A 16,136-nucleotide genomic window follows, 5' to 3' on the forward strand; every position below is an offset into this window, starting at 1 on the left:
GACATACCCAAGGCAAGTCCGGGTGCCCCCTTTGTCAAGACCTTGGATTTGTGTCCGTAGCTTACCTTGACCCCAGGTTGCTTCTTTGAATTTGGATCTTCCTAACTGATTGACCAGTCGCTTTTTTTCCAAAATTGATTTTCAGACAGATCTTTATGAAAGAGTTTTCTTTCTTTGCTATACCAAACTGTTTGTCTTGGGGGTATAGCTCAGTGGTAGAGCATTTGACTGCAGATGAAGAGGTTCCCTGTTCAAATCCGGGTGTCCGCTTTGTCAAGACCTTGGATTTGTGTCTGTAACTTACCTTGATAACGGGTTGCTACATTGAAGTTGGATCTTCCTAACTGATTGACCAGTCGCTTTTTTTCCAAAATTGATTTTCAGACAGATCTTTATGAAAGAGTTTTCTTTCTTTGCTATATCAAACTGTTTGTCTTGAGGTATAGCTCAGTGGTAGAGCATTTGACTGCAGATGAAGAGGTTCCCGGTTCAAATCCGGGTGCCCCCTTTGGCAAGACCTTGGATTTGTATTTGTTACTTGTGTTTACCCTTTGTTGGTACATAGAAGTTGGCTCTTCCTAACGGCATGACCAATCGGTTTTTGAAATTGCATTTTCAAACAGATCTTGATGAAAGAGTTTTCTTGTTTTGCTAAATCAAAATTGTTGTCATGGGGGTATAGCACAGTGGTAGAGCATTTGACTGCAGATCAAGAGGTCCCCGGTTCAAATCCAGGTGCCCTCTTTGTCAAGACCTTGGATTTGTGTCTGTAACTTACCTTGATAACGGGTTGCTACATTGAAGTTGGATCTTCCTGACTGATTGACCAGTCGTTCTTTTTCCAAAATTGATTTTTAGACAGATCTTTATGAAAGAGTTTTCTTGTTTTGCTAAATCAAAATTGTTGTCATGGGGGTATAGCTCAGTGGGAGAAAACTTGACTGCAGATCAAGACATACCCAAGGCAAGTCCGGGTGCCCCCTTTGTCAAGACCTTGGATTTGTGTCCGTAGCTTACCTTGACCCCAGGTTGCTTCTTTGAATTTGGATCTTCCTAACTGATTGACCAGTCGCTTTTTTTCCAAAATTGATTTTCAGACAGATCTTTATGAAAGAGTTTTCTTTCTTTGCTATACCAAACTGTTTGTCTTGGGGGTATAGCTCAGTGGTAGAGCATTTGACTGCAGATGAAGAGGTTCCCTGTTCAAATCCGGGTGTCCGCTTTGTCAAGACCTTCGATTTGTGTCTGTAACTTACCTTGATAACGGGTTGCTACATTGAAGTTGGATCTTCCTAACTGATTGACCAGTCGCTTTTTTTCCAAAATTGATTTTCAGACAGATCTTTATGAAAGAGTTTTCTTTCTTTGCTATATCAAACTGTTTGTCTTGAGGTATAGCTCAGTGGTAGAGCATTTGACTGCAGATGAAGAGGTTCCCAGTTCAAATCCGGGTGCCCCCTTTGGCAAGACCTTGGATTTGTATTTGTTACTTGTGTTTACCCTTTGTTGGTACATAGAAGTTGGCTCTTCCTAACGGCATGACCAATCGGTTTTTGAAATTGCATTTTCAAACAGATCTTTATGAAAGAGTTTTGTTTCTTTGCTTAATAATACCTGTTGGCATGGGGGTATAGCTCAGTGGTAGAGCATTTGACTGCAGATCAAGAGGTCCCTGGTTCAAATCCGGGTGCCCCCTTTGGTAAGACCTCGGATTGGTATCTGTTGCTTATGTTTACCCTGGGTTGGTGCATAGAAGTTTGCTCTTCCTAACGGCATAACCAATCGGTTTTTGAAATTGTATTTTCAAACAGATCTTGATGAAAGAGTTTTCTTGTTTTGCTAAATCAAAATTGTTGTCATGGGGGTATAGCTCAGTGGTAGAGCATTTGACTGCAGATCAAGAGGTCTCCGGTTCAAATCCGGGTGCCCCCTTTGTCAAGACCCTGGATTTGTGTCTGTAACTTAACTTGATAACGGGTTGCTACATTTAAGTTGGATCTTCCTAACTGATTGACCAGTCACTCTTTTGCCAAAATTGATTTTTAGACAGATCTTTATGAAAGAGTTTTCTTTCTTTGCTTAATAAAACCTGTTGTCATGGGGGTATAGCTCAGTGGTAGAGCATTTGACTGCAGATGAAGAGGTTCCCAGTTCAAATCCGGGTGCCCCCTTTGGCAAGACCTTGGATTTGTATCTGTTACTTGTGTTTACCCTTTGTTGGTACATAGAAGTTGGCTCTTCCTAACGGCATAACCAATCGGTTTTTGAAATTGGATTTTCAAACAGATCTTGATGAAAGAGTTTTCTTGTTTTGCTAAATCAAATTTGTTGTCATGGGGGTATAGCTCAGTGGGAGAACACTTCACTGCAGATCAAGACATACCCAAGTCAAGTCCGGGTGCCCCCTTTGTCAAGACCTTGGATTTGTATCCGTAGCTTACATTGACCCCGGGTTGCTACTTTGAAGTTGGATCTTCCTAACTGATTGACCAGTCGCTTTTTTCCAAAATTGATTTTTAGACAGATCTTTATGAAAGAGTTTTCTTTCTTTGCTAAATAAACTCATTGTCATGGGGGTATAGCTCAGTGGTAGAGCATTTGACTGCAGATCAAGAGGTCCCTGGTTCAAATCCGGGTGCCCCTTTTGTCACGACCTTGGATTTGTGTCTGTAACTTACCTTGATAACGGGTTGCTACATTGAAGTTGGATCTTCCTAACTGATTGACCAGTCGCTCTTTTTCCAAAATTGATTTTCAGACAGATCTTTATGAAAGAGTTTTCTTTCTTTGCTAAATAAAACTTGTTGTCATGGGGGTATAACTCAGTGGTAGAGCATTTGACTGCAGATCAAGAGGTCCTTGGTTCAAATCCGGGTGCCCCCTTTGTTAAGACCTTGGATTTGTGTCTGTAAATTACCTTGATAACGTGTTGCTACATATAAGTTGGATCTTCCTAACGGTATAACCAATCGGTTTTTGAAATTGGATTTTCAAACAGATCTTGATGAAAGAGTTTTCTTGTTTTGCTATATCAAAATTGTTGTCATGGGGGTATAGCTCAGTGGGAGAACACTTGACTGCAGATCAGGACATACCCAAGGCAAGTCCGGGTGCCCCCTTTGTCAAGACCTTGGATTTGTATCCGTAACTTACCTTGACCCCGGGTTGCTACATTGAAGTTGGATCTTCCTAACTGATTGACCAGTCGCTTTTTTTCCAAAATTGATTTTCAGACAGATCTTTATGAAAGAGTTTTCTTTCTTTGCTATACCAAACTGTTTGTCTTGGGGGTATAGCTCAGTGGTAGAGCATTTGACTGCATATGAAGAGGTTCCCAGTTCAAATCCGGGTGCCCCCTTTGGCAAGACCTTGGATTTATATCTGTTACTTGTGTTTACCCTTTGTTGGTACATAGAAGTTGGCTCTTCCTAACGGCATGACCAATCGGTTTTTGAAATTCCATTTTCAAACAGATCTTTATGAAAGAGTTTTCTTTCTTTGCTAAATAAAACTTGTTGTCATGGGGGTATAGCTCAGTGGTAGAGCATTTGACTGCAGATCAAGAGGTCCCCGGTTCAAATCCGGGTGCCCCCTTTGGTAAGACCTCGGATTTGTATCTGTTGCTTATGTTTACCCTGGGTTGGTGCATAGAAGTTTGCTCTTCCTAACGGCATAACCAATCGGTTTTTGAAATTGGATTTTCAAACAGATCTTGATGAAAGAGTTTTCTTGTTTTGCTAAATCAAAATTGTTGTCATGGGGGTATAGCTCAGTCGGAGAACACTTGACTGCAGATCAAGACTTACCCAAGGCAAGTCCGGGTGCCCCCTTTGTCAAGACCTTGGATTTGTCTCCGTAGCTTACCTTGACCCCGGGTTGCTACTTTGAAGTTGGATCTTCCTAACTGATTGACCAGTCGCTTTTTTCCAAAATTGATTTTTAGACAGATCTTTATGAAAGAGTTTTCTTTCTTTGCTAAATAAAACTCATTGTCATGGGGGTATAGCTCAGTGGTAGAGCATTTTACTGCAGATCAAGAGATCCCTGGTTCAAATCCGGGTGCCCCCTTTGTCACGACCTTGGATTTGTGTCTGTAACTTACCTTGATAACGGGTTGCTACATTGAAGTTGGATCTTCCTAACTGATTGACCAGTCGCTCTTTTGCCAAAATTGATTTTCAGACAGATCTTTATGAAAGAGTTTTCTTTCTTTGCTAAATAAAACTTGTTGTCATGGGGGTATAACTCAGTGGTAGAGCATTTGACTGCAGATCAAGAGGTCCCTGGTTCAAATCCGGGTGCCCCCTTTGTCAAGACCTTGGATTTGTGTCTGTAACTTACCTTGATAACGGGTTGCTACATTGAAGTTGGATCTTCCTAACTGATTGACCAGTCGCTCTTTTGCCAAAATTGATTTTTAGACAGATCTTTATGAAAGAGTTTTCTTTCTTTGCTAAATCAAACTTGTTGTCATGGGGGTATAGCTCAGTGGTAGAGCATTTGACTGCAGATCAAGAGGTCCCCGGTTCAAATCGGGTTGCCCCCTTTGGTAAGACCTCGGATTTGAATCTGTTGCTTAAGTTTACCCTGGGTTGGTGCATAGAAGTTGGCTCTTCCTAACGGCATGACCAATCGGTTTTTAAATTTGGATTTTCAAACAGATCTTTATGAAAGAGTTTTCTTGTTTTGCTAAATCAAAATTGTCGTCATGGGGGTATAGCTCAGTGGGAGAACATTTGACTGCAGATAAAGAAAACCCCAAGTCAAGCCCGCGTGCCACCTTTGTCAAGACCTTGGATTTGTGTCCGTAATTTATCTTGACCCAGGGTTGCTACTTTGAAGTTGGATCTTCCTAACTGATTGACCAGTCACTTTTTTTTCCAAAATTGATTTTCAAACAGATCTTTATGAAAGAGTTTCTGAAAGAGTTTATGAAAGAGCAAGAGCAAGACCTTGGATTTGTATCTGTTACATGTGTTTACCCTTTGTTGGTACATAGAAGTTGGCTCTTCCTAACGGCATAACCAAGCGGTTTTTGAAATTGGATTTTCAAACAGATCTTGATGAAAGAGTTTTCTTGTTTTGCTAAATCAAAATTGTTGTCATGGGGGTATAGCTCAGTGGGAGAACACTTGACTGCAGATTAAGACATACCCAAGTCAAGTCCGGGTGCCCCCTTTGTCAAGACCTTGGATTTGTGTCCATAGCTTACATTGACCCCGGGTTGCTACTTTGAAGTTGGATTTCAGTTGTAGAGCATTTGACTGCAGATCAAGAGAACCCCAAGTCAAATCCGGGCGCCCCCTTTGTCAAGACCTTAGATTTGCATCTGTTCGGTGCCATATCATCAGTAGGTTGTGCCAATTTTGCTCTACAGCGGATGATAATGAAAATGTATATGGTAAAGAAGTAGCAGATACTATCAGATACAACTTCTATGTAGATGATTGCCTGAAATCCATTGCAACAGAGAATCCAGCAATCCAGCAGATTGTGCATCTTTTGCATCTCGAGGACTAGATGCCAGTGCATTAACAGAAATGAAACAATGGCTACATGGACCAGACCTTCTTAAATTAGAGGAAGATCCCTCTTCTAATATGCCTATCACCTATTCAATTGACTCAGATAAACCAGAGGTCAAGAAACCTATTTTTGTCAATGCACTAACTATAATGGATGAACAAAAACCTGCTACAAACAAACTGATTGAATACTATTCCCAATGGAACAAGCTCAGGAGAGCTGTTGGATGGATTCTAAAATTTAAGAACTTCCTTAAAGCCAACCTGAAAAGAAAACAGAAAGCTAATAAGGTAATCCCTGATCCAAGTTCTAATGTTGCACACCAAATCACTGAAACAAATTTATCTGTAGTAGATCTCAAAGATGCAGAAGAATCAATCATTCGATATGTACAGGAACAGCACTTCAAAGAAGACCTCAAAGACATTCAACATGGAAATCCAGTTAATAACAGAAGTGCTATTGCCAATCCAAATCTCTTCATTGACAATGGCTTACTCAAGGTAGGAGGTAGACTTGGCAAATCGGCAATGCCACTGGAAATGATAAATCCTACTATTCTTCCGAAAAATTCTCCTGTTTTTAAATTGATTTTAAAACACATTCATAAGAATTATGGCCATTTAGGAAGAAACTACATGCTTTCCAAATTACTTCAGCACTACTGGCTACAATGTGTACATATTTAATGTATATGTAAAGAGTCTATCATGTATGGAATGTATCATATGTATAGAGTGTATGTATAAATGCATTGAGTGTAGCGTGTATATATGTATATGTAAAGAGTCTATCATGTATCATATGTGTGGAGTGTGTATGCAGTGTATATGTATTGAGTGAATAATGTGTATATGTATAGTCTATCAAGTGTGCATATGTACTATGTATAGAGTCTATCAAGTTTGCATATGTACAGAATGTATGCAGTTTATTATGTGGTTTGAATCATGTCCCAGTAGCTCAGCAGTTAAGTCACTCACCTTTCACGCTGGAGACCAGGGTTCTATCCCAGACCTTGACAGGACTGTATCATGGGTATAGATGCATAGAGTGTGTATGTATAGGGTGTTTAATGAGTATATGTATAGAGTCTATCATGTGTGTATATGTAAAGAGTATAGAATGTATCATGTGTATATATATGTATGGAGTATATATGTTCAAAGTGTATTGTGTATATATGCATAGAGTGTGTATGTATAGGATGTATCTTGTGTATATGTACAGAGTCTATGTATAGATTGTATCATGTGTGTATATGTAGAGAGTCGATCGTGTATGTGCATATGTGTATAATGTGTGTATATGTAAAGAGTCTATCATATGTATAGAGTGTATCATGTTTATATATATATAAGAATGGAGTGTATATGTATAGAGTGTATCATGTGTGTATATGTAAAGAGTCTATCATGTATGGAAAGTATCATATTTATAGAGTGTGTGTATGGGGTGTATATATGTATGGAGTGTATGTGTATAATGTGTATATATGTATGTAAAGTATATGTATTGAGTATATAATGTGTATATGTACAGAGTCTATCATGTGTGCATATGTATACAGTGTATCATGTGGTTTGCATCATGTTCCAGTAGCTATATGTAAAGAGTCTATTATGTATAGAATGTATCATATGTATGAGTGTATGTATAAATGTATAGTGTATCATGTGTGCATATGTACAGTGTGTATATGTATAGAGTCTATCTTGTGTGCATATGCATGGAGTGTATATGTATAGCGTGTAACGTGTATTTATGTATGCAGTGTAAATGTATAGAGTCTATCATGTGTGCATATGTACAGTGTATCATGTGGTTTGCATCATGTTCCAGTAGCTCAGCGGTTTAGTCACTCACCTTCCATGCTGGAGATATAGAAGTATATTATGTATATATGTTTAGAGTGTATCATGTGTGTATATGTAAAGAGTCTATTATGTATGGAATGTATCATATGTATGGAGTGTATATATGTATGGAGTGTATGTGTATCATCTGTGTATATGTAAAGAGTCTATCATGTATCATATGTGTGGAGTGTGTATGCAGTGTATATGCATTGAGTGTATAATGTGTATATGTATAGTCTATCAAGTGTGCATATGTACTATGTATAGAGTCTATCAAGTTTGCATATACAGTATAAAGTATACAGTTTATTATGTGGTTTGTTTCATGTTCCAGTAGCTCAGCGGTTAAGTCACTCACCTTTCACGCTGGAGACCAGGGTTCTATCCCAGACCTTGACAGGACTGTATCATGTGTATAGATGCATAGAGTGTGTATGTATAGGGTGTTTACTGTGTATATGTAAAGAGTCTATCATGTGCGTATGTGTATACAGTGTATCATATGTATAGATGCATAGAGTGTGTATGTATAGGGTGTTTTATGTGTATATGTAAATAGTCTATCATGTATGGAATGTATCATATGTATAGAGTGTATGTTTATTGTATAGAGTGTATCATGTGTGCATATGCATAGAGTCTATCTTGTGTGCATATGTATGGAGTGTAACATGTATATATGTATAGAGTCTATGATGTGTGTATATGTGTATGCAGTGTATAAATATAGAGTCTATCTTGAGTGTATATGTATGGATTGTATCATGTGTGTATATGTAAAGAGTCGATCGTGTATGTGCATATATGTATAGAGTGTATATGTAGAGTCGATCGTGTATGTGCATATATGTATAGATCGTGTATATGTAAAGAGTCTATCATATGTATAGAGTGTATCATGTTTATATATATGAATGGAGTGTATATGTATAGAGTGTATCATGTGTGTATATGTAAAGAGTCTATCATGTATCATATGTGTGGAGTGTGTATGCAGTCTATATGTATTGAGTGTATAATGTGTATATGTATAGTCTATCAAGTGTGCATATGTACTATTTATAGAGTCTATCAAAATTGCATATGTACAGAGTGTATACAGGTTATCCTGTGGGTTGAATCATGTTCCAGTAGCTCAGCGGTTAAGTCACTCACCTTTCACGCGGGAGACCCGGGTTCTATCTCAGACCCTGACAGGAGAGTATCATGTGTAAAGAGTCTATGTATAGAGTCTAATGTGTGCGTATGGAGTGTATATTTGTATGGAATGTATGTGTAAATTGTGTATATATGTATGCAGCGTTTATGTATAGAGTGTATAATGTCTATATGTATGGAGTCTATCAAGTGTGCATATGTATACAGTTTATCATGTGGTTTGCATCATGTTCCAGTAGCTCAGCGGTTCAGTCATTCACCTTTCATGCTGGAGACCTGGGTTCTATCCCAGACCTTGACAGGAATGTATCATATGTATGATGTGTATACATGTATGGTGTGTATGTGTATCATCTGTGTATACGTAAAGAGTCTATCATGTATCATATGTGTGGAATGTGTATAATGTGTATATGTATAGAGTCTATCAAGTGTGCATATGTACAGTGTATTCTATCATGTATAAATGTACAGTGTGTATATGTATAGAGACGATCTTGTGTGCATATTTATAGAGTGTATCATGTACATATGTGTGCAGTGTATATGTATAAAGTTTAACATATGTACAGTGTATCAGTGTAGTTAAGTCACTCACCTTTCACGCTGGAGACCTGGGTTCTATCCCAGACCCTGATATGAGTGTATCTATGTATGGAATGTTTCATATGTATGATGTGTATACATGTATGGAGTGTATATATATATATATATATATATATATATATATATATATATATATGTATGGAGTGTATGTGTATATGTAAAGAGTCTATCATATGTGTGGAGTGTGTATGCAGTGTATATGTATAGAGTCTTATCAAGTGTGCATATGTACAGTGTATATGTATGGAGTCTATCAAGTGTGCATGTGTATACAGTTTATCATGAGGTTTGCATCATGTTCCAGTAGCTCAGCGATTAAGTCACTCACCTTTCATGCTGGAGACCAGGGTTCTATCCCAGACCTTGACAGGAGTGTATCATGTGTATAGATCCATAGAGTGTATATGTATAGGGTGTAAATATGCATAGAGTCTATCATGTGTATAGAGTGTATCATGTTTATATATATGAATGGAGTGTATATGTATAGTGTATCATGTGTGTGTGTATGTAAAGAGTCTATCATGTATGGAAAGTATCATATTTATAGAGTGCATGGGGTGTATATATGTATGGAGTGTATGTGTATATATGTTTGTTAAGTATATAATGTGTATATGTACAGAGTTTATCAAGTGTGCATATGTATACAGTGTATCATGTGGTTTGCATCATGTTCCAGTAGCTATATGTATATGTAATGAGTCTAATATGTATGGAATGTATCATGTGTATGTATAAATGTATAGAGTGTATCATGTGTGTGTATGTATAGAGTCTATCTTGTATGCATATGCATGGAGTGTATATGTATAGCGTGTAACGTGTATTTATGTATGCAGTGTAAATGTATAGAGTCTATCATGTGTGCATATGTACAGAGTGTATCATGTGGTTTGCATCATGTTCCAGTAGCTCAGCAGTCAAGCCACTCACCTTTCACGCTGGAGACCTTGGTTCTGTCCCAGAACCTGACAGGAGTGTATTACGTGTATAAATGCATAGAGTGAGTATGTATAGGGTGTATAATGTGTATATGTAAAGAGTCTATCATGTATCATATGTATGAAGTGTATAAATGTATAGAGTGTATATATGTGTGACCAGATGACTTTTGTCAGTGTTAATGATTCAGCAGAGGGTAAATGAAGTGACTTACAATTAGGAGGACAATTATCTTTTATTCCACAAGTTGTAATATACAAATTGTCTCCATCTTTATTGCAAATAAGGAGGAAAAAAAAAGTAAATAAACTAAATAAAAGAAAAGAAAAAAACAAACCACTAATGGCCACCGGTTACCCAGAAAGTGAGGACAGATGAGGTACCCAAGCAGCAGTGTTTTCACCACACTCAGCTCACAGCAATCACACTGCAACCTAAAAAAACACAAAAATCAACAGTGACCAAATCACCACACAATCCCAACCACCTTTTCTCCACCGCCATCCACACAGTGCAGGGAACCCAGTGGCCACTGATGGTAAAGCAAATCCAAAACAGAACCTACAAAAGAAAGAAAAGTTTAACAAAGGAAAATACAAATTGTTGTCAACCTAGCAACATAATAAACAACCCAAATTCGCATACAACAAAAGTCAACAACAAAGATTCAATAACAAAAATATTATTGTAAGTCTAAAGTAAACGGCAACCGTGCATCCCTAAAAAGGGGAAACACAGTTTATTACAACACAGAAACCAAACACAATAAAACATCCTATAAATAAAACATGCATTAAGAGATAAAAACCCTTCTTTGTTTTAAACAATACCTCTAAGATCCTTAATTTCCCATGCTGACACTCAGGCAACAATCAGCAAACAATGATCCCGTAATAGCACTAGAAATAAAAAGGATAATATCATTAAAACACAATACTAAAAACGGTTTATTAAAATTATAAAACAACTACCTCTTTAAATAAGTTCGCAATGAAGATCTGGCAGCATTAAATGTTGTTTGCTCATCAGCTACCCCTCACGTGAAGTGTTGACTATAAATGTCAGTTTATGCATGCGTTAAAAAAAAAGGAAACTCCGCGAGAAAGAGAGACCGCACATCACACAAATAAACTTGCTACCTACCGGCCTTTACGTGCCGCGACCAGAATGCAACAACGACAGCAAAATGGCAAACAAACTTTGACTCACTTATATAGCGCTGAGCAATCTACAACCTGTTGTTAATTTACGCCGCAATCAGGAAATAAAGTGTCCGCACATAAACAACAACACTTCCTTGCATGGCGCTAAGCCTGCTGGGACTTGTAGTGCCCAGACATGGTCTCATTACATATGTATGCAGTGTATATGTAAAGAGTCTATCATGTATGGAATGTATCATATGTATATATGTATAGGGTGTATAATGTGTATGTGTAAAGAGTCTTTCATGTATGGAATGTATCATATGTATAGAGTGTGTGTATATATGTTTGGAGTGTATATGTATAGAGTCTATCATGTGTGCATATGTATAGAGCCTGTCTTGTGTGCGTATATATAGAGTGTGTCATGTGTATGGAGTGTATATGTATAGGGTGTATGATGTTTATATGTATAGAGTCTATCAAGTGTGCATATATACAGTGTATCATGTGGTTTGCATCATGTTCCAGTAGCTCTGCGGTTAAGTCACGCTGGACACCTGGGTTCTATCCCAGAACCCGACAGGAGTATATCATGTGTATATATGCATAGAGTGTGTATGTATAGAGTTTATCATGTGTGTATATGTAAAGAATCTATTATGTATGGAATGTATCCTGTGTAAATATATATGGAGTGTATAATGTGTATATGTATAGAGTCTATCATGTGTGCATATGTACAAAATGTGTCGTGTGTATATGTATGGAGTCTATCATGTATTAAATGTATCGTGTGTATATTTATAGAGAGTGTATATGTACAGTGTGTCGTGTATATATCCATAGAGTGTTTACAGTGTATTATGTGGTTTGCAGCATGTTCCAGTAGCTCAGCGGTTAAGTCATTCACCTTTCACACTAGAGACCGGGGTTCTGTCCCAGACCCTGACAGGAGTGTATCATGTGTATTGAGTGTTTCATGTGTGTATATGTAAAGAGTCTATCATGTGTGGAATGTAAATATGTATGGAGTGTATATGTATATAGTGTATACAATGTATCATGTGGTTTGGACTCACGGATGTAAAGCTCAGTGGTAGAGCATTTTACTGCAGATCAAGAGGTCCCCGGTTCAAATCCAGGTACCCCTTTGCCAAGACCTTGAGTTTGTGTCTGTAACTTACCTAGTTCCTGGGTTGGTACATTGAAGTTGGCTCTAACTGCATGACCAATAGGTTTTTGAAAATGGATTTTCAAACAGATCTTTACAAAAGAGTTTTCTTGTTTTGCTACACCAAAATCTTCGTCATAGGGGTAAAGCACAGTGGTAGAGCATTTGTTTGCAGGTCAAGAGGTCCACGATTTAAATTCGTGTTCCTCCTTTGGCACGACCTTGGATTTGTGTCTTTAACTTAGCTTGACCTTGGGTTGGTACATTGAAGTTGGATCTTCCTTACTGCATGACCAATGCTTTTTTGAAAATGGATTTTCCTACAGATCTTTATGAAAGAGTTTTCTTTCTTTGCTATAGCAACAATTTTGTCATGGGGGTATACCTCTGTGGTAGAGCATTTGACTGCAGTTCAAGAGGTACTCAGTTCAAATATCAGTGCCCCCTTTGGCAAGACCTTGGATTTGTGTCTGTAACTTACTTTGACCCTGGGTTGGTATATTGAAGTTGGCTCTTCCGAACGGCATAACCTATTGCTTTTTTTTGCAAATTAATTTTCAAACAGGCATTTATGATTTTTTTTTTTTTTGTTGTTGTTGTTGTTGCTATACCAAAGTCTTTGCCATGGGGGTATAACTCAGTGGTAGAGCATTGGACTGCAGATCAAGAGGTCCCCTGTTCAAATTTGGGTGCCCCCTTTGGCAAGACCTTGGATTTGTGTCTCTAACTTACCTTGCCCCTTGGTTGGTACTTTAGAAGTTAGGTTTTCCTAACTGCATGACCAGTCGCTTTTTTAAAAAATTGATTTTCAAAAAGATCTTTATGAAAGTGTTTTTTTTTTTTTTTTTTTTGCTATACCAAAGCATTTGGCATGGGGGTATAGCTCAGTGGTAGAGCATTTGACTGCAGATCAAGAGGTCCCCGGTTTAAATCTGGATGCCCCCTTTGGCAATATCTTGGATTTGTGTCTTTAACTTACCTTGCCCCTTGGTCTGGCTCATTGAAATGGGCTCTTCCTAACAGCATAACCAATTGCTTTTGTTTTTTGAAAATTAATTTTCAAACAGACCTTTATGAAAGAGTGTTTTTTTTATTTGCTTTACCAATAGTTTAATAGTCATGGGGTATAGCTCAGTGTTAGAGCATTTGATTGCAGATCAAGAGGTCCCTAATTCAAATCTGGCTACTGCCTTTGTCAAGACCTTTGATTTGTGTTGTAACTTACCCTGACATTGAAATTGGCCCTTCTTAACGGCATAACCAATTGATTTTTTTGCTAATTTTTTTTCAAACAGACCTTTATGAAAGTTTTTTTTTTTTTTTTTTTTTGGCGCTATACCAAAGTTTTTCATTTTCTTGGGGGTAAAGCTCTGTGGTAGAGCATTTGACTGCAGATCAAGAGGTCCCTGGTTCAAATCTGGGTGCCCCTTTTGGCATGACCTTGGGTTTGTGTCTGTAACTTATCTCGACACTGGGTTTGTTGTATTGAAATTTGTTCTTCCTAACAGCATAACCATTTGCTTTTTTTTTCTTTTTTTTTTTCAAACAGACCTTTGTGAAAGTTATTTTTGTCACACCAAAGTTTTTCATTTTCATGGGGGTATAGCTTTAAAAATGAAAGCGCTGTTCACAGATGGCGGGAAGAACAGCCGTGATTACAGTCCGTATGAGCATAATACGCGATTATCACAGGTAATCCGTAATATACGCAGTGGAAAAAAGTTGCACATCAGGCATGCTCATGTCTGGATCCACAAATATCGCTTTAACAGCCAAGAGTAGAGAAAAAGTTACCTCACAAACAGGCCAGCGGGTCAAACGTCCAAAGTGAGAGAGAGACAGAGATGGAATTTTACAGCATTTCTCCTTATATTGAAATTGCGGCTCATGTGCTGTGTCGCCTTCACTCGCCCTCGCCTCCGTCCTTCACCATAGTATTGCAACATCGCACATAGGAGATGAATGATGTCAGTGCGTAATAACCGGTTATGATTTATTACTGAACTGATGTCGATAATTTTAACACCCCTAGTAACGACTTTTTTGCAGAAAAAAATGACAAAAGAAATTACAAAAAAATTACTGCAGATCAAGAGGTCCCCAATTCAAATCCTGTTGCCCTCTTTGGCAAGATCTTGGATTTGTGTCTGTAACTTACCTTGACCCTAACTTTGGCACATTGAAATTGGCTCCTCCTAACGGCATAACCAATCGCTTTATTTTGCAAATTAATTTTCAAACAGAGCTGTATGAAAGTTTTTTTTTTCTTTTTGCTATACCAACAGTCTTTGTTTTCATGGGGGTATAGTTTAGTGGTAGAGCATTTGATTGCAGATCAAGAGGTCCCTGGATCAACACCCCCCACCCCCCCCCCCCCACCCCCCCCACCCCCTTTAATCTTCATCATGAAGAGTAAAAGAAAGATAACTGAAGATAATTTTATTATTGTCCACACAAACTCATGATGATGTTATTTATTGTCGGATAATTTAAGGATTCTGATTGGTTGACTGTTTTTTCCCCCCTTTTAAAAATTGGACATCTAAAAATGATTTTTATTATGTTACTATAATAGGAGCTGCTGTGTGGATACATCTTCCCCAGTGGATGTACAATAAAATTTGAGCTCAGCTTGTATTGATAGATTGTCATGGTGGATGCTAGTTATTGCTCTTGATGTGAATGGGCCATAGACAAAATAATTGATGAACAAAGTACTCACTTTCTTCCACATTTGAAAACTTAAACCAAAATACTCATGCAAGACCACTGATATCTTGCACTGATGACATCATTTGGAGCAAGAGTCTGTGCTGTAGCATTCAGAAGCTGGATCAAACTCCTGCAGAACCAATAGTGTGCACATAATCACGAAACCACAACACATTTCTGTAGCATCAAATAAACTAAAATCACCCTATTAAAAATAATACACTTTAACATCAACATGATACAAACTACTTTGAGTGCACTTAAAATCATAATTTACAATGTTTATTTTCCAAGCTTGCATTCCTATTCTTAGGGTAAATAATTAATGTTAATGGAAATTAATGTAAATTTTGGTAAACTTTAATCAAAGTCTGAGCATTTACTTCCGTGTTTGGAGTAGCGGTCCTTCTGTTGATGTCAGCTTGATGGCTTCCATAGCAACTGCATAACAATGTTCTTAAAACCACTCCTCTTACTGTGAATTTGCAATGACAAAAGAATGACAAAAAGAAACACCCCGCCCCCTACCCAAATGCCCTTTTTAATTGGAAGTACTGAAATAAAAGTCTCAGTGACTTTCAGTTCAAACGGACTTTAAAAAAAATTAAATATATAAAAATTTAAATTTCTAAAAGTGTCTGATGGACATCAGTAATCAAATTATTAGCCTTAATGTGAATAAGACAATAATATGATTAAGGCGTTTACACGAGTTGCTTTTTGAACGTTCACTTCATGATCCTGTTTTACTTGTTATAGCACAAAATTCGATTAACTTCATTGCATCACCACACTATCCGCGTTTCCTCCGTAGTTTCGTGTAATTTCAGGGGTTTCATTTTTAATTTGTCAACTTTAACTGCAGTTTGGCACTTTCACTTTCATTCAGAATAATTTTTATGCATGCCCCCTGTGACAAACAAGATATTGGATGCAGCTATGAACTGCTTTGTAGTGTAGTTGCATGCTGTATAGGGAAAAACCCTCCATATTTCGTGATGCAGTTGTCTG

At 37.7% G+C, this 16,136-nt stretch overlaps 2 long non-coding RNA genes and 11 other non-coding genes across 13 annotated transcripts; 11 read left to right on the plus strand and 2 right to left on the minus strand.

Annotated features, from left to right (window-relative positions):
- The first annotated feature begins 672 nt into the window (after positions 1 to 672).
- Positions 673 to 744, plus strand: trnac-gca (transfer RNA cysteine (anticodon GCA)). Its single transcript has one exon. It is a non-coding gene; the product is annotated as a tRNA-Cys (tRNA).
- Positions 745 to 1,624: 880 nt separating this feature from the next.
- On the plus strand, positions 1,625 to 1,696 carry trnac-gca (transfer RNA cysteine (anticodon GCA)). Its single transcript has one exon. It is a non-coding gene; the product is annotated as a tRNA-Cys (tRNA).
- A 164-nt stretch (positions 1,697 to 1,860) lies between these two features.
- trnac-gca (transfer RNA cysteine (anticodon GCA)) lies at positions 1,861 to 1,932 on the plus strand. The gene has a single exon. It is a non-coding gene; the product is annotated as a tRNA-Cys (tRNA).
- A 167-nt stretch (positions 1,933 to 2,099) lies between these two features.
- Positions 2,100 to 2,171, plus strand: trnac-gca (transfer RNA cysteine (anticodon GCA)). Its single transcript has one exon. It is a non-coding gene; the product is annotated as a tRNA-Cys (tRNA).
- Positions 2,172 to 2,572: 401 nt separating this feature from the next.
- On the plus strand, positions 2,573 to 2,644 carry trnac-gca (transfer RNA cysteine (anticodon GCA)). The gene has a single exon. It is a non-coding gene; the product is annotated as a tRNA-Cys (tRNA).
- Positions 2,645 to 2,811: 167 nt separating this feature from the next.
- Positions 2,812 to 2,883, plus strand: trnac-gca (transfer RNA cysteine (anticodon GCA)). Its single transcript has one exon. It is a non-coding gene; the product is annotated as a tRNA-Cys (tRNA).
- A 639-nt stretch (positions 2,884 to 3,522) lies between these two features.
- On the plus strand, positions 3,523 to 3,594 carry trnac-gca (transfer RNA cysteine (anticodon GCA)). Its single transcript has one exon. It is a non-coding gene; the product is annotated as a tRNA-Cys (tRNA).
- A 402-nt stretch (positions 3,595 to 3,996) lies between these two features.
- On the plus strand, positions 3,997 to 4,068 carry trnac-gca (transfer RNA cysteine (anticodon GCA)). Its single transcript has one exon. It is a non-coding gene; the product is annotated as a tRNA-Cys (tRNA).
- Positions 4,069 to 4,235: 167 nt separating this feature from the next.
- trnac-gca (transfer RNA cysteine (anticodon GCA)) lies at positions 4,236 to 4,307 on the plus strand. Its single transcript has one exon. It is a non-coding gene; the product is annotated as a tRNA-Cys (tRNA).
- Positions 4,308 to 4,474: 167 nt separating this feature from the next.
- trnac-gca (transfer RNA cysteine (anticodon GCA)) lies at positions 4,475 to 4,546 on the plus strand. Its single transcript has one exon. It is a non-coding gene; the product is annotated as a tRNA-Cys (tRNA).
- Positions 4,547 to 10,310: 5,764 nt separating this feature from the next.
- On the minus strand, positions 10,311 to 11,206 carry LOC147832217 (retrovirus-related Pol polyprotein from transposon 412-like). Its single transcript, XR_015518424.1, has 3 exons — positions 11,066 to 11,206; positions 10,925 to 10,993; positions 10,311 to 10,655 (listed from the first exon to the last, which is right to left on the minus strand). It is a non-coding gene; the product is annotated as a retrovirus-related Pol polyprotein from transposon 412-like (long non-coding RNA).
- Positions 11,207 to 13,286: 2,080 nt separating this feature from the next.
- On the plus strand, positions 13,287 to 13,358 carry trnac-gca (transfer RNA cysteine (anticodon GCA)). Its single transcript has one exon. It is a non-coding gene; the product is annotated as a tRNA-Cys (tRNA).
- A 1,482-nt stretch (positions 13,359 to 14,840) lies between these two features.
- Positions 14,841 to 15,600, minus strand: LOC141379241 (uncharacterized). The gene is made up of 2 exons (XR_015518425.1): positions 15,509 to 15,600; positions 14,841 to 15,255 (listed from the first exon to the last, which is right to left on the minus strand). It is a non-coding gene; the product is annotated as an uncharacterized LOC141379241 (long non-coding RNA).
- Between the last annotated feature and the right edge of the window lie 536 nt (positions 15,601 to 16,136).

The sequence above is a fragment of the Danio rerio genome, chromosome 20, assembly GCF_052040795.2.
Source record: "Danio rerio strain M-AB ecotype USA chromosome 20, GRCz13ab, whole genome shotgun sequence".
NCBI classification, from domain to species: domain Eukaryota; kingdom Metazoa; phylum Chordata; class Actinopteri; order Cypriniformes; family Danionidae; genus Danio; species Danio rerio.